This window comes from Cygnus olor, chromosome 12 (assembly GCF_009769625.2).
Source record: "Cygnus olor isolate bCygOlo1 chromosome 12, bCygOlo1.pri.v2, whole genome shotgun sequence".
Lineage (NCBI taxonomy): Eukaryota > Metazoa > Chordata > Aves > Anseriformes > Anatidae > Cygnus > Cygnus olor.
The window spans coordinates 19562546-19579929 of record NC_049180.1 but is presented as its reverse complement, the minus strand read 5'-3'; the positions used below and the strand labels follow the sequence as shown (position 1 = coordinate 19579929).

Sequence of the window (17384 nt, the reverse complement as noted above, 5' to 3'; positions counted from 1 at the left end):
AAAGTAAACACTGCTGTTAACATAATCCCCGATGACAACTTCTCAGGACAGTTTTATTCCACAGAATTTATTTCTCTCATATCACTCTGCGATTAACTTATTTACATTTGTTGAAACGCATGGCGAAAGCTCCAGTAATTTATGGAATTATGCACGTCGAGAAAAACTGAGAATTATAAACACCAACTGAAGCATTAGCCCGTTAGAGTGCCCTCAGGCAAACGCCAAGCAAACCACCCGTTAGCCAGAAAAAACGGCTTTTCTTTTTCCCCGAGCACCTCCCGGCTCCGCCCCGGCCCGTCCCTGAGGAGACGGCCTGAGGAGGGCTGAGCGCCTCGGGGGCGAGCGGTGTCCGCAGCCGCGGCCCCGCAGCTGTACCTGGGGCATCCCGCGGCTGCCGCACGCAGCCCCCGGCGAGTTCTGGGGCGTGGAGCCCGCTCGAATGGGAACCTTCTGGAAGCTGCGGGCCCCGAAGCCGGCAGCCGGTGAGGCGTCGGCCGGCCGTTAGCCCCGGCACGCGCCGCCGGCCCCGCGCGCTGCTTCAGGCGTTCCGCGGCTCGCGACCAACGGCGGCCCCCGCGGCAGCCTCCCTCAGGCTCGTCCCGGCGGCGCTGGCGACACGGCTGCGCTTCCCCGGGCGCCAGGCGCCCGCAGGGAGCTGCCTCACGGTCCCGGGGCACCCTGCGGCGTTTGGGACAGGGCACTGCACTGCCCTGAGACTGCCGCCAAAACCGCGCTGGTGCATAGAGGCACAGAAGCACAGAATGGGTTGGTGTGAACGGGAACTTAGAGATCATCCAGTTCCACCCCCCTGCCGTGGGCAGGGACACCTCCCACCAGACCAGGTTGCTCAAAGCCCCATCTAACCTGGCCTTGAACACTTCCAGGGATGGGGCATCCACAGCTTTTCTGGGCAACCTGTTACAGTGCCTCACCTCCCTCTGAGTAAAGAATTTCTTCCTTATGTCTAATCTAAATCTCCTCTGTTTTAGTTTAAAGCCATTTCTCCATGTCCTGTCGCTACACTCCCTGACAGAGTCCCTCCCCACCTTTCCTGTAGACCCCCTGTAGGTACTGGCATCCTCCCTTTTGGGCCTGCTGAGCCTCTGAGAGGCTCTGCTCCCTTTACGTGTTCTCCGTTGTGATACCAACTGCTCAGGCCTCTGTTACAGTCAATGGGAATCTGTACCTGAGGAACCACAGACACCCAGGGTTTCTGTGGCATTCACCTTCAGCTCCCCCATGTACACACAACTGTGGCTGTGGCCTTACAATGAAGAGGCCATGTCACCTCACCCCAGCCCAGAAAAGTGTAATAAAACAATGTGCTTTGTTGCACAGCTTTCAGACAGCCCAACAGGGCTGTGGTATGGACTCACTCTGTAAGGATTTGCTGCCTCAGTCGACTGTATGAGAATAATACAGAAGAATAGTTAAGTAGACACCAATGAGGCTAACTCAGACATACAAAACTAAACACTATGGAAAGTAGAATCTTATATAAACAATATGTTTAGTATATTACCAAATTCACTGAGACTAAAGGAAGGCTTTTAACCAAAGAAGGGGTGTGCCACTGCAACAGCAAAAACTGATTAACTGCATGCATAGTTTCTTAGCAGTTATTGAGCAACCACATTGCCAAAGATAAGTGCTCTCCCACCAGCTGGAGCAGGTAGCCCATGCCATTGCAAAGCAAGGGACCTGCCTGTAGTCTACTTATCAGGACTACAAAAATGTCAGAATGCAATTATCCAAGTGAAGCATCAGAAACCAAGTGCAGGCTTCCACTCTTTCAAGAGATTTTCAGTTACAGTCTAGCTCAGCATAACTTTGTTGGAAATCTAAGCCAGGTCTGGTCTTCTGCTGTCTTCTACTTCAGCAATAATTGCGTGGATGGGCCACTTTTTAACCTTTTAAAAATAATTTTTACATGGAAAGGCGCTTATCTCAAACAGCAGTAGCCAACATTAGCCACAGATGGTAAAGCAGTTAATAATCAGTGAGCTCGAATAGTTGTTTAGCAGATGATTTCTAAGACAGGCTTCTTAAAGCTTCCTAGAGAAAACGGGAAGGGCGGGAGGTTGTGCCCTTTATAAAACTAGTAGTTATGAGCTCCTATATTCCCACCTTTTTGCTGGTGCTATGTAGTTCAGCAAGACACATAAGCTGTTTGTGCCAAGTTCTCCTTTGCAAGACAAAAGAACATCATTTACCGCATTTAGCAGATTTGTGAGAATGGATAATTAATTGTCTTCAAAATGCTTTAAAGATAAAGCAGGAATATTGTTGTCTTTTGTTGTTTGTTTGTTTGTTTGTTTTTCCTCCTTCCCCTGCCTTCAGCCTTACTAGAACTTTCTCCTGCTGTGTGCTGGTTATAACTGTTAGTTTTTCCAGGAGGCTCTCTGCTATACTCTGAACTTTTTCTTCTGTGACCTTTCTAATCCTCTTGTGAGTTCCTGCTCTTTAATCCAGAAATTATTGATTACAGTGGATCCATTCCATTCTACAAACTGCATGTCAATCAGCTATTTTGTAGAAATGCTAATTTCTTAATAATTTATACTGTATGTTTGACCAACAGACACTTTTGAACACTTCCATAGATTGTCTTTTTCACTGTTGATGCATATCATGTCAATAAAGACACTCTTTTAACTGATATCAAGTCCTGAGGATGGGTATTGTTCATTTAGTATATATGCTGACAGCATACTCTTGAGCTTTATTTCTGTTTGACACCTTATTTTATATTTCATACTTAGAGCAGATAAACACAATGGTAAAACATGGAAGAGCACGGTGGTATTGTGACAGACTGTACTCTGATAGCAATTAGAGAGCTTAAGTGTACTAGTATTTTTGAAGATTTCATTTCAAATCCAAACATTTCCTGAAGATTTGTTTTCTCATTTTTCAAATACATGCAGATGCAACACAAACAAAATTTTTCATATGCCCCACGTATGTCAATAGTTCATGATTAACCAGACAGCTCTCATCTAAGACTGCCAAGAAGAGACTGAGTTTGTTTTTACTGAAGAAAGCAATGAAATGGTATACAACAATAAAAAAATGCAGAATTATCTATAATTATGGAAATATAAACAGTATTTAACCAAGTGGGAAAGTTTCAACTAGATAGCACATGGATTTGGCAAACACTTATTTGCTAACACAAATAAATTCTGTCTTTTCAGAGCTTCAGTGAAGAGGAGCAGCACCTGTACAACTGAAGGAACTCTTCAAAGATTCTGGATTGGGAGGTATGTGTATTTGCTATATCAATACAGGTCATTTAAAATGGAAAGTAGTAGTATTGGACTGCTTAACTAAAGTAATTGGCCTGCTTTACTAAAGTAATTGAAATCCCAGCTTTATGGTTTTGCTCTTTATCAACATATTTTATTAAATTGCTTCATAAATAGTCTTACTTGCCACTGAAATGAGGAAAAGCTCATACTACTGCAGGTAGTGAATCGATGGAATCAATATCCATTTCTGATTGCTATCAGGTAGACAGCAGTTTAGAAGAACACTTTAAAGAGCAAGCTTTAATCTTACTGGAGACAATTATGTTCTAAATTTAAACTGAAGAAAATAGTTGTAGTACCTTCAAAAGTCTCATGGTTATGTTCAGCAGTAAGATATATATTATTTGTAAAAGGTAGTAATAGAGTGCCTTGTACACAAAAATATAAAAGACAAATACAAATTACCCGATTATCAGATGGGATTTGTAGTCATGTTTCTAGTTTGATTCATGTGCTGTCTGTAAATTATTATGTGACAGTTTTGCTACTCAAGTGTCGATAAGATTGCTTAGGACTCAAAATACATCAATGAAAACATGTGTTGTGAAGTTCCCAACCAATTCTATTAAGAGGGCTCAGAAAACTCTTTTCTAAAACTAATTTAAACTAAAAGCAAATATTACCTGTCTTTTATTCTTCCTTTTTACAAAAATCTTTGAGTCTAATGTAGAATTGAGATAATTTTAGTCATATTCTGGACTGGAAATTCTTTAAAGAAGCCACAAATGTCTGATCAATTATACCCACAGTTATGGAGTAAAGGTAGATTTTTGGCTTCAAATGACATACGGTATTTCATTGTCAAATATTAAGAATATTGGTTGAAAAAAAAAAAACACAAACTGGGTTGCTATCAACAAATCAGAAAGCAATTAAATGCAGTATGGATTTGTGTATGTAATACCAAACTGCAAAGAAAATAAGTTTATGTTTTTCAAAGTAGCAATGTTAGTTCCACAATAATTGCATGCACTAAAAGGTTTCATTTTACTTGGAGGTATTCACATTAACATCTTAGAATCACGGGTTAAGTTTGTATACAGGTCACTGACAACCTAGTATTTAAGTTTATGTAAGTCCATTGTCTGCAAATTACTTCTCACCTAAAAGGGTTTTTTAGGTACAGACTCACAATTTTGCTTCACCAGGGTTTTGGTATATGTAAGACTACAATTTGGCCTATGGGAAGTTGTTAAACTAATTTATAGTACAAAGAAGTAGTGACACAGAAAATGAAAGCAGATGCAATATCCATAAAAAGCTCTCTTATGAACATTCAAACTGTTACTTTATGTAATAGTATACATTCTCCTACTCACACACAGTCCAAAAAAAAAAAAAAAGGACATGACATTATCAGGAGAAAAGAAATTTGTGATGTTAGGCAGTCCAGGATTAAATTCCACTTACAAAGACGAAGATGTAAACTTTCAGTTTGGCAACATGTATTATGTAAGAGATTTATAATTCTACCTACATACTAGAGGCCTAAATGTTTAGATTTGCATTCAGAGGAGGTGTTGGGCAGGGCATGCAGAGTCTCATTTTCCAAAGGTTTACAAACCAGAAAATATCTATCTTTTTACAAATATATATCCCACACCCAAACCACAAGAACATGTGCACTCAGACATTGCAAATAATCATCTGGGAAGGAAATTAGTGTTTTGTTACCATTACGTATTGTTTGCTTAGTGTTGCTTTTGACCTTGAGAGAGAGATACCCTCGTAGGTGGGAGCTATTTTAAGTACTGGCTTTTAGAACATCTGAATTGCATCCCAGTTCCATGAACGTCTGTCCTGTACTGTATAAAGTGGGAAAGAAAAATAGCTTTACACATAAGTGGCCATGTGCCACGATTACTATAACTTGGATGGCTTTAGAGTGCATCCGTGTTTTGAGCCAGTAGTGGCTCAAAGCTATGCTCCCAAACACACCTCATATTCAAACAGGGCCAAACTCAGAATCACAGAATCACAGAATCGTCTAGGTTGGAAGAGACCTCCAAGATCACCGAGTCCAACCTCTGACCTACCACTAACAAGTCCTCCACTAAACCATATCACTAAGCTCTAAATCTAAACGTCTTTTAAAGACCTTTAGGGATGGTGACTGAACCACTTCCCTGAGCAGCCTATTCCAATGCCTAATGACACTTTCAGTAAAGAAGTTCTTCCTAATATCCAACCTAAACCTCCCCTGGCACAACTTTAGCCCATTCCCCCTCGTCCTGTCACCAGGCACGTGGGAGAATAGACCAACCCCCACCTCTCTACAGCCTCCTTTAACTCGGGAGCACTGCAGGACGAAGTCCCATGCAGTTACTTTCAGCAGACTGAAAAAGCCCAGGAAAGCTCTGGACAAGTCCCAATTCTCATATCCTATCATTTCTAGTGAAGAGCTCAAACAATTAAAGTACAGATGGCTTCTGACAGTCATTTAGACATGTGGGCACAGATCAAGGAGTATGTTATGCTTGAGCCCGTTACTTGTCCCATGCTATTATGAATAGCCTATAGTTGATAATACAGGCCCACAGAATGTACTAACACCCTCACATCATCTTGGAAACCCTGTTACTCTGCATAATTCATTGTATGCCCACTTTCCGTGACTGCATAGCACAAAAGTTCCTTTCCCACAAATTATCTATGAGAGCAGAAGAAGCTGCTTTTCGCCTAGACCTATTTTGCATGCCATTATTCTAGAGTATGTTTCTCTTCTTTCCCTTAACAAACATGGCTGAAAGTTTCCTTATTCAAGGCTGAGTGGAACGGTTCCCTAGAGAACTCTGGACACTTTGTGACAGATTTGCACAGAGGCCCCCCGGGATAATCAACAACAGAGCTGAAGTACAGTATCTTTTAAAATGAACTGCAGATTGCAGTTTATCTCCACTGATCCATGTGTCAGAGAGCTGACCCCACCCCTAGCTGTGGGAAAATTCTGTAGTGACAGGAAACAAATATAATTAGATACAGTCAGCTGTTCATGTCCTTTAAAATGAGAAAGTGAAAATTAAAAACAGCCTGTGCAGAACTCCACTTTATCAGGCAGCCCTGTAGCTAGACCATTTCAGAAAAGCCCCTCCGAATTTTATCTCTGCAGCTATTTATCAAATATAACAGAGGTAAAAAACAAGGCAAACAAATTCCACAACAAACAACTGGCATGGAAAGATTTTACTAATCCCTTCAAGTTTTCAGTTATTGCTGTTTTCAGAAAGACCATAGAACTCCTGAGGACACAGTGGCTTGGCACATTTCATGTAAAGCAAAAAATTGACCTTGAAATAGGTTTTCAGGTTATAAGATCTCTATCCATACAGCTCTTCTGCTTTTCTTTAGGGAATGGGATATTTTTTTTCCCTGCCTGAGGTTTCAAAATATTTGCCTTTCAGCAGCCCCTAAAAGTAATAAAATGTTGTTCAGTTCCCAAAGCCCAGGAATGAAGGAGAAAGAAAAGACACTGTTATAATCACTTAGTTCTTTATTCATTACTTGAGGGAAGCAGGAAGACATTTCTGTATAAGAAAATAGTGTAAGACACATTTGACCCTTTTACTGCCAGAGTGAACCTGACTGACAGAGAATCCATCTGTTCACTGTAACACCTACGTATTTGCCATTCTGTCAGTTGATCACTAGAGATGTTATTTATTAATGCTTTCACAGTCCTATGCACATACAAAGTATTCATCTGTGTCTTCAGTAATTAACATCACATTACCAAGGGGAAAAGCAGTTTCTCAGTAGTGCAACTAAACTCCCACCTTACAAATTACACATTATTCTACAAAACTTACTCATGTAACAAAGATCTAGCTTTGATGATGAAACATAAAAACAGTGAGCACTGCCAAACAATAGGCTTGGCAGCCTTCTCTACGTGGGTTGTCCCAAAGCCAAATAACAAAGTCATCCTATAGTAGTTTCACTTAGGAATATTTCTGGAATTATGGAAAAACGTCATATGAAGCCAAAAAATAAATCTGCCTGGCTTGCTTTTTGCTTTCTAAGTAGTACATCTCCTGTAACAGTTCACTGACAGTAGGTAGTAGAGCTACATCAGTCACTACAAAGCTCTAAGCACTTCAAGACTCAGATGGTATCATCTCTGTGATGGTCACAAAACTTAATACAGATTATTTTTAAAGTTGTTGTGGTTTTATAAATGTTTAAAAACAGAAAGAGAGGCTCAGCATCAAAATTCTCTGCAACTGAGCCTAAGCAAGTCTGAACACCTCTTACTGTCATTAGCTGCCTGGAAAACTAAGCACCACCAATTTTCTGCAAGAGAAACCTGAGTATGATTTTGATAAGAATAACAAGCCAAATTAAAAGAGACCTAATAAGGACTCCTGATATAATTCCACTGACTTCAAGAAGTTTATCTTAGCATTTATTTTACTCCTTCAAGTTTGTTTGAACCTGAAACTGAGCCAAAGGCGAAATCCTGTAAGGAGAGAATATGCAGGCAGACTGCATTTGCAAACTTCAGGATAACTCTTCCTAGGATAACTTCCTTTCCCAAACCTGGGCAGGGAGCCTAAACACTAAGCCTATTAAATATAAAAAAAATAAATATAAATATAAAAAAAAATAAATATAAAAAAATAAAAAAAATAAAACATGGCTCACTGCCTGTGCAAATATTTTTCATAATTACCTACAGTAGTTAATTGATTAAAACATGTTCTAACTTCTTTAAAAGTCCTTCTTCTGCACACAGAGGCCTGAGCTACAGTTCAAAGTTCTTGTTAACATAATCATGCACGGAGTATTAATAACCTTACAGAACCTACCCCTTGTAGCCACAGCCAGCAAGAACACTTTCCTCAGTAAAATTAGTTTCAGTTTAAAAACAGAAAACATTACTGCAAGGTGAGTTTCCATTAGAGAAATTTTCCAGTATTTCTTTAATGTAGACACAACCCTAGTTTTAAATAAACAAATACATACGTGCATGCACAAACTTCAGTATTTCACTGTTTGTGTCTGTAAGCAACTCAATACCCTTGTGTATAGGGGTAGATATTATCCCTTGATTTCAGTAGCATAAAACTCACCAGCTTAAGATCAGTATTAGGTGTTTTATCACTTTGTTATTTTGACACCAGCAAAATACCCTCTCAGCAAATTATGCTGTCTTCCAATCCATGTAAAGCTTCAGCAGACCACAAACACAGCTACTTAACATCCCAGATTCCTTCCACACCCAACCAATTGTATGATGCAATTACACACTTCTTTTTCATGATCTAAGCCTAACAGAATATCAAGAATAGGCTGAAAAAATAGAATGAGATATTACAGACAGCATTAATTAAACCAGATTCGTCTGTGCAGCTTGCAAGGACTCATGTGGTTTTACAAAGCACATAAAATACTACGTGTGCCGAGTCATTTCACCCTGGAAGTTCCTGTCACTGGTTCGCTATTTCAGCCAACATTCTTACAGCTCTCAGCTGGAAGTGGCAGCTACCAAAATGTTTGTAACTGTGAGAGCTGCTGATGCTGGGCCAGTTAACTGGAGGTGCATTAGAACCCAAAAATCAACACTTTGGCACAAAGGAAAGAGGAACTAACCTTTTTATTTCTCTTACACACCACACATTGAAGAAGCACAGAAAATCAACTTCTTGGCATAAATCAGGATACTAGTGAAGCATATGTCTTTCTCTGTCATGGAAAGGGAAAAGATGTTCCAACAGTCCAAGGCAGTACGAAGCTGAGAAGGAATTTGTACTGTTGTCTTTGGTACATTGCAGTGCCAATACTGGAAGGTATACAAGTGACTGCAACAAAACTACTGGAGCTCCAAGGGAAGAGGTGGGAATGCTTGCCCCTGTCACTGCACCACATGACCAAAATATGCAAAAAAATATTGGGCCATGTTAGTCCTCCAATAAATCCATCTGTCATGTGCTAATCCTGTCTGGATATCAGAGCTTTAACTCAAGATTGTTCTTTAAAAGCTATTTACTCTATATTCCTCTGCAGGAAAGGACATTTCTCTCTGATTTGTTGGCATTGACTTGTCTTTGCTTTGTATGCGTGCAGTTCAGAATATGATGGAGGCCTGCCCCTGTATGGTGCTCTTAGCTTTACTAAGTTGATTATAATTAAAATAGATTGTTGTTTGACTGATCCTCTTTTCTTAAGTAGAGCTAATGCAGATTAACTGTCCATAGACAGAGACTTTAAGTATCCAGTGTAAGAAAAATCTTGCATTAAATATTAGCAGTGGCATCACTACGTATCACCATTGTCATTTAACGTGTTGTGCTTTTTGACAATATAATGAAAATTTGCAACTAAAAATATACTGCTATACATAAAAACCTCTCTAGGACTTAATACTCACTTGTGTTTCTTATGCAGTGTCTCACTGAATGGCAGTTCACTATACAGAAAAGTAATCCTCAGGTGTCTTTCTGTCTAAGATTTAACACAGTTGAATATACCCTGCTGGTCACAATGCTTCAGTTTTTATATGATGCATATACACGCTGCAAGGTATTTCAAACAAATTCTACAATTTTAAACAAATCAGTTAATTTAACTAAAAATAATGATAGAACCTACATTTCATTATGTGAATGATAAAATTTTTAAATACAACCTCAATACATGTGATTCTAGGACACAAATAGATGTGGAATTTAAGAATATTTTTCTCCTGATGCTGTATGTCCTGAGGCTGATAAGGGGAAAAAAAAAGCAATGCTAGGGAGGTCTTTGATTTTTCACTATGCATGACACTCCAGTTTCTGGCCTGTTGGTCAGATTGGCTGGCAGAATAATTGCACCTACAGGAATGACTGGTATAGTTGCATGTGAAGCACAGCAGACAGGCACGCCTTTTTTCATTCCAACAGAGATGGGTGCTTAATGCTGCAAATGGCTGCCTCGGCCATGTGCCTGAGCATACATCCTAGGTATAAAGATACTGGTTGTGCAAAACCTCATACTGAACCACAACTGAAATGAGGATAAATGGAAACAAAGCAAAATAGAAACTAACAAAATTTGCTCCCTTCTCTGCTCACTGTATGAATACAAAGGTTAAGCATAGCCTAACTTAAGCTTTTGTAAGCAAAGGATTTCATCTCTATACCAGAGAGTACTTCTATTTTGAAAATAGATATTTTGTGCAAATATATTTCAGGCTTTGAATTACAATTCACATATACAATACACATAGAATTTGTTGTAAGGTGCATTACCTCTTTTAACTCAAGTAGCCCATATGGGAAGGTTGTTTCAATTAGGAGTGAAACGTGATAATGAAAGCATAAATTCTTTTTATGCAGCCATCCTTAATCACAAAGAACATTGAGACAAACGTCACAAATTTCAAAGGCAAAGTTGTTCACCTTCCCAGTCAAAGCTCCATTTAAAGTTTAATTCTTTAATTTAACTCTAATTAATTCTGAATTAAAAATTAGCTGTGCCTAACAAGTACTTTTGACAAAAAGCTCACAAAGCAGCACAATCTAGTACAAGTCAGAACCAGACTTAGTCATTTTTACTCCAGAAGCCTCCCAAACTAAGTTTTCTGGCACCTCTCTGTCTGCCTGTAGTCCATCTCCTCTCTAATTAACAGTGAAGACTTACTCATGGATTGTCAAGTTCTTTAGCACATGAAAGAAAATCTGTACGGGCAGTCCCAGTTGCGTAGCTGCAGCTGCTGGAATCAAATAGAGAAAGAACCAGCATTCAGGAGAGCTACCTCAGAACCAGGTTAAGGACTTCCTCTCGGTTTGTGATCAGCTAGAGCTGTAAGAGCAGCAACATTTGCTAGAATGTGGAGCAAATTCACAAGTTGTTTAAATTGGAGCTAAAAGATATGCCTCTGTTACCTACCCTACTAACTGAAACTTAAGTTCTGCCTTTGATGTACGTAGTTTACGAGAGTCTCCAAAAACATGTTATATGTCTTTTTTCTTCTATAGGCCCAGATTCAAAGCACACTATTGATATTAAAAGCTGAAAAATTAGGACTGCCCGCAAAGCTGTACATTTGAAATTTCTCAACTCCTTTTCAATCTTAGTTTTGTTTCTAAACACAGCCAAATGCATAAAATTAAAGAGCTGTGGAATATCAGAATGACAACTGAGACATGACAAACTCTCACAGTAGACATGACATTTCTCACAACTACATTCCAATACATTAAAAAATAAATAAAAAATAAAACACAGGACTTTCAAAAATACATTTGTTGGTTATGAACACGGGTTTTATTCTGCTTTGCAGGAAAATTCATGCTCAAGGAAATCACTTCCAACATAAGTAAGCAAATGAACAGAATTTGTATAACTTGCTATAAAAAGAACACCAAGGTTTGTTTGTTTGTTTGTTTTACAAAACTGTTTACCTAGGAAGCAGGTGGATGCAAAGGACTGATTAATACAATACTTTAAGTGAAATAAACAGTAGCCTTGTTACACTCTGATTAGTCCTTGCAGAATAGATTGTAAGTACTGTATCTCACTAGCTGCTGAAGGTACAACAATAAACACCTGTGAAATTGTTTCCACACTGCTACAAGTCTACCAGTTTGTTAAATATTCATTTGCTTGTCTTCATTTCTCCTCCAGTGATTCACAGAGCTCAGACTACAGCTATTTAAACCCTCCAAAGATATTCCTGGATACAAACACGAAAGGCATGAATTGAAGCCAGTGCTAGGGGAAAAGGAACATGTTTTGATTCCTAATGTTCCCACACACGAATACTCCAGAATTACTGAAACATCACAGAAGGGTTATTCAAACAAAATTAATCAGTGCAATGTTTGTCAAAGCCTTCAGAAGAAATGCACTTGCTTAACTATAGTCCAATTGCTAGATGAAGATCTTAGCCCAGCTTTGGGAAAGATTCTCACTCCCAAATAATTTTATTCTTCATATTTTGGTATACAAAGAAATCTATGAGCTTTTAAATCTACACAAAAGTGTGTTTTAACAAAATGTTTTGCAACCACTACTTTTTTTCAGAAAGAATATTTACTGAATTGCAGCACAAGCATAGGTATTTAATTTGACTGATACATTCTTGATACTCCACTGCCTTTTGGGGATAGAGGGGTGTTAAGAATATAGGGGTGTTAAGAAATAAATGACATGCCAAAACTTAGCCGGACTCATAGCAGTATGAGAGAACACTGATGACAGCCATTACATCAGTAATGCAGTATGTGTTTGCACCAAACTGGAAGGAAACACTTTTTTCAAACTGGTCGTGCAGGGAAGTTTTAGGTCTGATGACGTTTTATCTCAGATGGAATTTGGCCAGGAATATTAGGTTAACTATCCTGTGCCAATAGAAACTACATTACACCAGCATAAAGATTTTGGGTGAAGATTTAAACATCTTCCTAAGTTAATTGTCAGAGCATTTTGACATTGCCTACCTCCTACAAGAGAGTTCTGTAGCACACAGAAATGCAGCTGCAGTATCCAGTGACTTGTAGGGATGCCAGTCTTTTCAGCAGTCACTAGACAGAATCATCTATTACTATGCAGCACGCATGCCATACACTGTACACTTGGTATTGTAATTTAACTCCCATGCACTGCATGAATATCATTCACAAAAAGTATTTGCATGTGGAAAGAGTTCTGAGAAGCAAGAACAAGGAAGGCAGCAACTGGTCTTCAGAACACACAAATTGTATTGTGGCAAACAACAACAGCAGTCCAGAAACCAAGAATACGTCCAAGACTATTGTACCATCTGGTATTTTTAGAAAGCTTTGTATTCAAATTTAAAACCAATAACCCACCAAAATCTTATATAACGTTCCTTTTTCTTTAGCATAGCCTGCTGCCCAAGCAGCAAAAAGCCCAAGAACGGTACTCTTTCATGTTAAGGGTTTAGACTTCATAAATTTAAACTGGAAAAGAGTCCCTGCTGAGAGAAGGGAATGTGACAGATGGCATGAGATATTGCGGTAATCTTACTGACAAAACATTAAGCATGTGACAGAATTTCAAAATAAAGTAATATTTCCCAGCTGAAGCAAGTTTAACAGGCATTAATGTGGAAGTCAAGTTATCCAGAAAAGAAGTTATCTACACCATTGAAATGTATGTATGACTTTTTTGTTTCTGTTTTCCTGATGAAGACTTAAAACTTCCACTTAAGAAAAGAAAAGAAAAGAAAAGAAAAGAAAAGAAAAGAAGAGAAAAGAAAAGAAGAGAAGAGAAGAGAAGAGAAGAGAAGAGAAGAGAAAAGAAAAGAAAAGAAAAGAAAAGAAAAGAAAAGAAAAGAAAAGAAAGAAAAGAAAAGAAAAGAAGAGAAAAGAAAAGAAAAGAAAAGGCCAATTTACAAACTATCTTCATAAGCTAGAACAAGATTAAGAGGCCTGGAGCAAAACTTTAGAGCACTGAAGGAGCAGGTTATTTAAGGTACTGTAATTGGTAGCCATTTTGGATTTGATACAGGCAAATACTTCAAATAATTCATCCATTGAAACAAATACTGAGAAGTCCATACACTTCTGTTGACAAAGCTGAATTCAGTTTAAAGAAGCAAGTAAATCGGTCACAAAATTTAGTAAATTTTTTTTTCAGTAAGATGTTAATTCTTTATGGATAATCAAATCCTCACAGATAGAAACACTTGTGTCATGTATTGATACCAAAATGCTCTTGTCCAGCAAATGGGGACTGAATAAAGGATGATTAGACTGATCCCAGTTCTTCTACAGCCCTTTTGTGTGACCTTGGGAAAGCCACTGTCCCTCTCTGTGTTTATGATTTGCCATTTACACCCTCAATTCCCCTTTGTCAGTCTTGTCTGTTTTAAATACAGAAGTTAGAGATCCAACTGCAATGCAAACAATCAAAACCTCAAAAGAAAGCTGTATGAAGAGGAAATGAATGCTTTTCTGTGGAAAGAGAAAATAGTTCAGCAAATGACTGGCATGCTAACAGCTGCATTCAGTGGCATTTGCCACAATACCAGTATTTGTTATCTTAAGCAAAAGCTCACACTGTAGCACCTCAGGAGGTAAAATACAGAAACCTTTACAGAAACCACAATGCAAAGAACCAGGCAGCAAGACTACAAAAAGGACTTTATTCCAGAATTTTTTAATTCTATTTTAATTCTTAGATTTTTGATTTAATACATGGCTGGGGGAGGTTAAATCTCACAGATACTTTACTTGCACTTTCTCATAGAACTGAGGTGCACATTCTGCTTATCAACGAGCTGTGCTATGCTTTCGCTGCACTACCACAGCTAAAAGCAAGTCTGTTGTTTAAAAGAGAAACACAGTAAGTGATGGTAAAAGACATCTAACAGCCTAGAAACAGCTTCTTCACATGACCATCAGCTTTTATTCATATAGCCCTACACACCAAGGATAAGTAATGGTGATTTTCCTGCATAAATATGAAGAAAATTCTAAATTTCTCCCCGCTGGATTTCCTGAGGGGAATGTACTAACACTGATGCCTGTTATGTGCTACTGATTTTTTGATGGTATGGATTATCTGAGAATACACTTTTAAGAAACAGTACTTCTAAAGGATGTGAGTCTTTGGTGATTCAGATCACATACCTGAGAATAACAGAAATAGTACTGAAATGAACTGAAAAATAAAAAACTTAGAAAATATAATGTATATAATAAAAGAAAAAACAACAGCACAGCTGATAGCTTGGTTCCAGAAACCTGATTGTTTGAGTAGTATTAACAAGATAATAAAATTGGTTAGTGCTGGTTTTGATCAAAGCTAGTTGAGTGCTTTAGGAATGATAAGAATATTCATCAAAATGCAAATACAAAGGATATTTTTCAAAATGAGTAACGGTAAACATGAAAAAGAAGCAAGCAGCCAGAAAAAAAAGAAGTCAACAGGGTCATTAAGGAACATGAATACACTAATAGTGACAGATAAGGCTGGTGTTGCTGAAGGCCTGAATAAGTTGTTTGCCTTAACATTCATGAAAGAATTTGGAGCACATCCCTGAGACCTAAATACATTTTCACAGGGGTGAGTGATATGGTGAATGAAATATGAGACAGACATTTATTATTCCAGAGCTGAAAGAATAGTTCAATAATTAAGACCATTAAAAACTGACATAGCATGCTTAAATTCCAGAGAAAGGTTTAGCCTAACATTGGTAAAATAATTCCAAATGGCAGTGAAAAATATCAAAATAACAACCAAGAACATAGGGAAAGTGCATTGTGCCACACGATGGTATATGGCGGACTGTAGGGCACCTAGTGAAGAGAGGTCATGCACATATCTATCTGCTAGGAGACTGTGACAAAGCACGAAGTGTAAATAGCTCAGAACACTGCAGCAGATAACATAATTTAGGAACATCAGGTACAGGAAAAAATCTGAAAAGACTAACATGCTTGTTGGAACATCAAAGTAGAAAGTTTAAAAGGATAAAGACAGAGAAGAAATAAATTGCTCCTGGCTTGCTCTTTTCTAGTAGGAAAGATGCTGCAACAGCAGAGAAAGAAATGCTAGAAGAAGAGAGAGTTGAGCCTAGACCTACGAGAAACAAAATGTCTGAGCTGCTGGCTACAAGTTTCTCACTTGCTAGCATGGAGTACAGGACAACTGCTTGTGCTATTTGTACTCTTTTGGGAAATGTCATAGACCTCACTTATCTAGCTTCCAATGAATTGGCGTCAGGAAAGTATAGATAATATATCATAATCACAAGATGAATTTTAGGAAAACACTAGATTTTCTATTGAAGAAGAAAATTACTCCTGTTCTTTTTATGAATGAGCAAGGTCATCCAGGAGGAATCATTCACCTGACAGTCTTGTGAATCACAGTGCTGAGTTGGATTTGAGTCCCACAGGCTACTTGGCTACTTTTTTTTCTTTTTTTAATAAAATGAAAAAGCCTCCCATGCACATTTCAGCATGAAAGCCACATAACTCCTTATTCTTTGTACTGATTGCAGCACTTACCTAAGAGAAACATCTGCTAGAGCACAAATTCTGCGGAATAATCTTTTGGTTACCATTCTGTGTTGCCATTATGATTTTTTTCTCCCTAACCAGATAGCTGTAATAAAAAAATCAAATCAATCTAATGCACTATGATTAATTGTTATCACAATTAAGGAGAAAACTAAGATCGTAAAGACTTCAAGGCTTCTGCAGCGTCCATACCCTGTTGTAGGTGCAGAAGAAGGGACTTGATACAGATGGAGGAAACTGAAACTTTCCACAGACTCTTGGAATACCAGAAAGATCATATATGACTGACTTTATGTGTAGTAAATGTACCTTTTTGTTACCTAACTGTAAGCTATTTTTCATTGCATTGTATGCAGATGAGATATTTAAGTGAATTATCATCTCCAGCAGTATCCACCAGGATGTTCTAAGATGCTCGTTTCTAGCAGGCACACAGCAGAATCATACAGAACAGAGAAGGTATAGCTGCTACAGGTCTGCTGTTGCTGTTAAATCCTTTCCCAAATAAATACTTCGGGTCATTTGGCTACAGGTGTGATTTATTTCAGCTGAGTGCTTATGCAAATCTAACCTACACACAAGAAAGAAAATATCTGTAATCATCATGCCTTCTCATATTTTGTAGGAGCTTTAAAGGCTGCAGAGCCTGTCCCGTTTACTTGTCCACAGTTACAAGTATAACAGGGACAGCTGGTGGACAACAGCTTTGTGAAGACCTTTCTCTTGCTGTGAACTGTCAGTTTTCAGTAGCTAAATACTTTCCAGGAATAAGGTTCAACACAAGTCTGTGATGAATGTAGCTCTCGTTCACTCATTTTCAGTCTCTTCTTCCATTAGAACTTACCTACACATACTCTTTACTAGTTTTTTATTTCTGTAGAAGTCCTATTTCAGCTAACAACATTTGCTCTGTGCAGTATGTTGGTATGGCTTTCACTTCTGTGCAATAACTTGAAAGACCTAACTGTATTTTGATATATAAAACTGTCTAGCTTGGCAGGATACTGTACTTTTTATGTCCACTCACATTTCCTGATGTTTTCACCTTGAGTTAGAGCATGCCTTTAAAAAATATTTTTTAATAAATAAATAA

General features: G+C 38.4%; 1 long non-coding RNA gene across 3 annotated transcripts; it reads left to right on the top strand.

Annotated features, from left to right (window-relative positions):
* The first annotated feature begins 494 nt into the window (after nt 1–494).
* LOC121076511 lies at nt 495–16937 on the top strand. Of its 3 annotated transcripts, none has more exons than XR_005823545.1 (3): nt 495–768; nt 3201–3266; nt 16648–16937. It is a non-coding gene; the product is annotated as an uncharacterized LOC121076511 (long non-coding RNA). The 3 variants fall into 3 exon arrangements; XR_005823543.1 differs by lacking the exon at nt 16648–16937 and adding an exon at nt 11922–13478; XR_005823544.1 differs by lacking the exon at nt 16648–16937 and adding an exon at nt 8937–11310.
* Nucleotides 16938–17384: the final 447 nt, after the last annotated feature.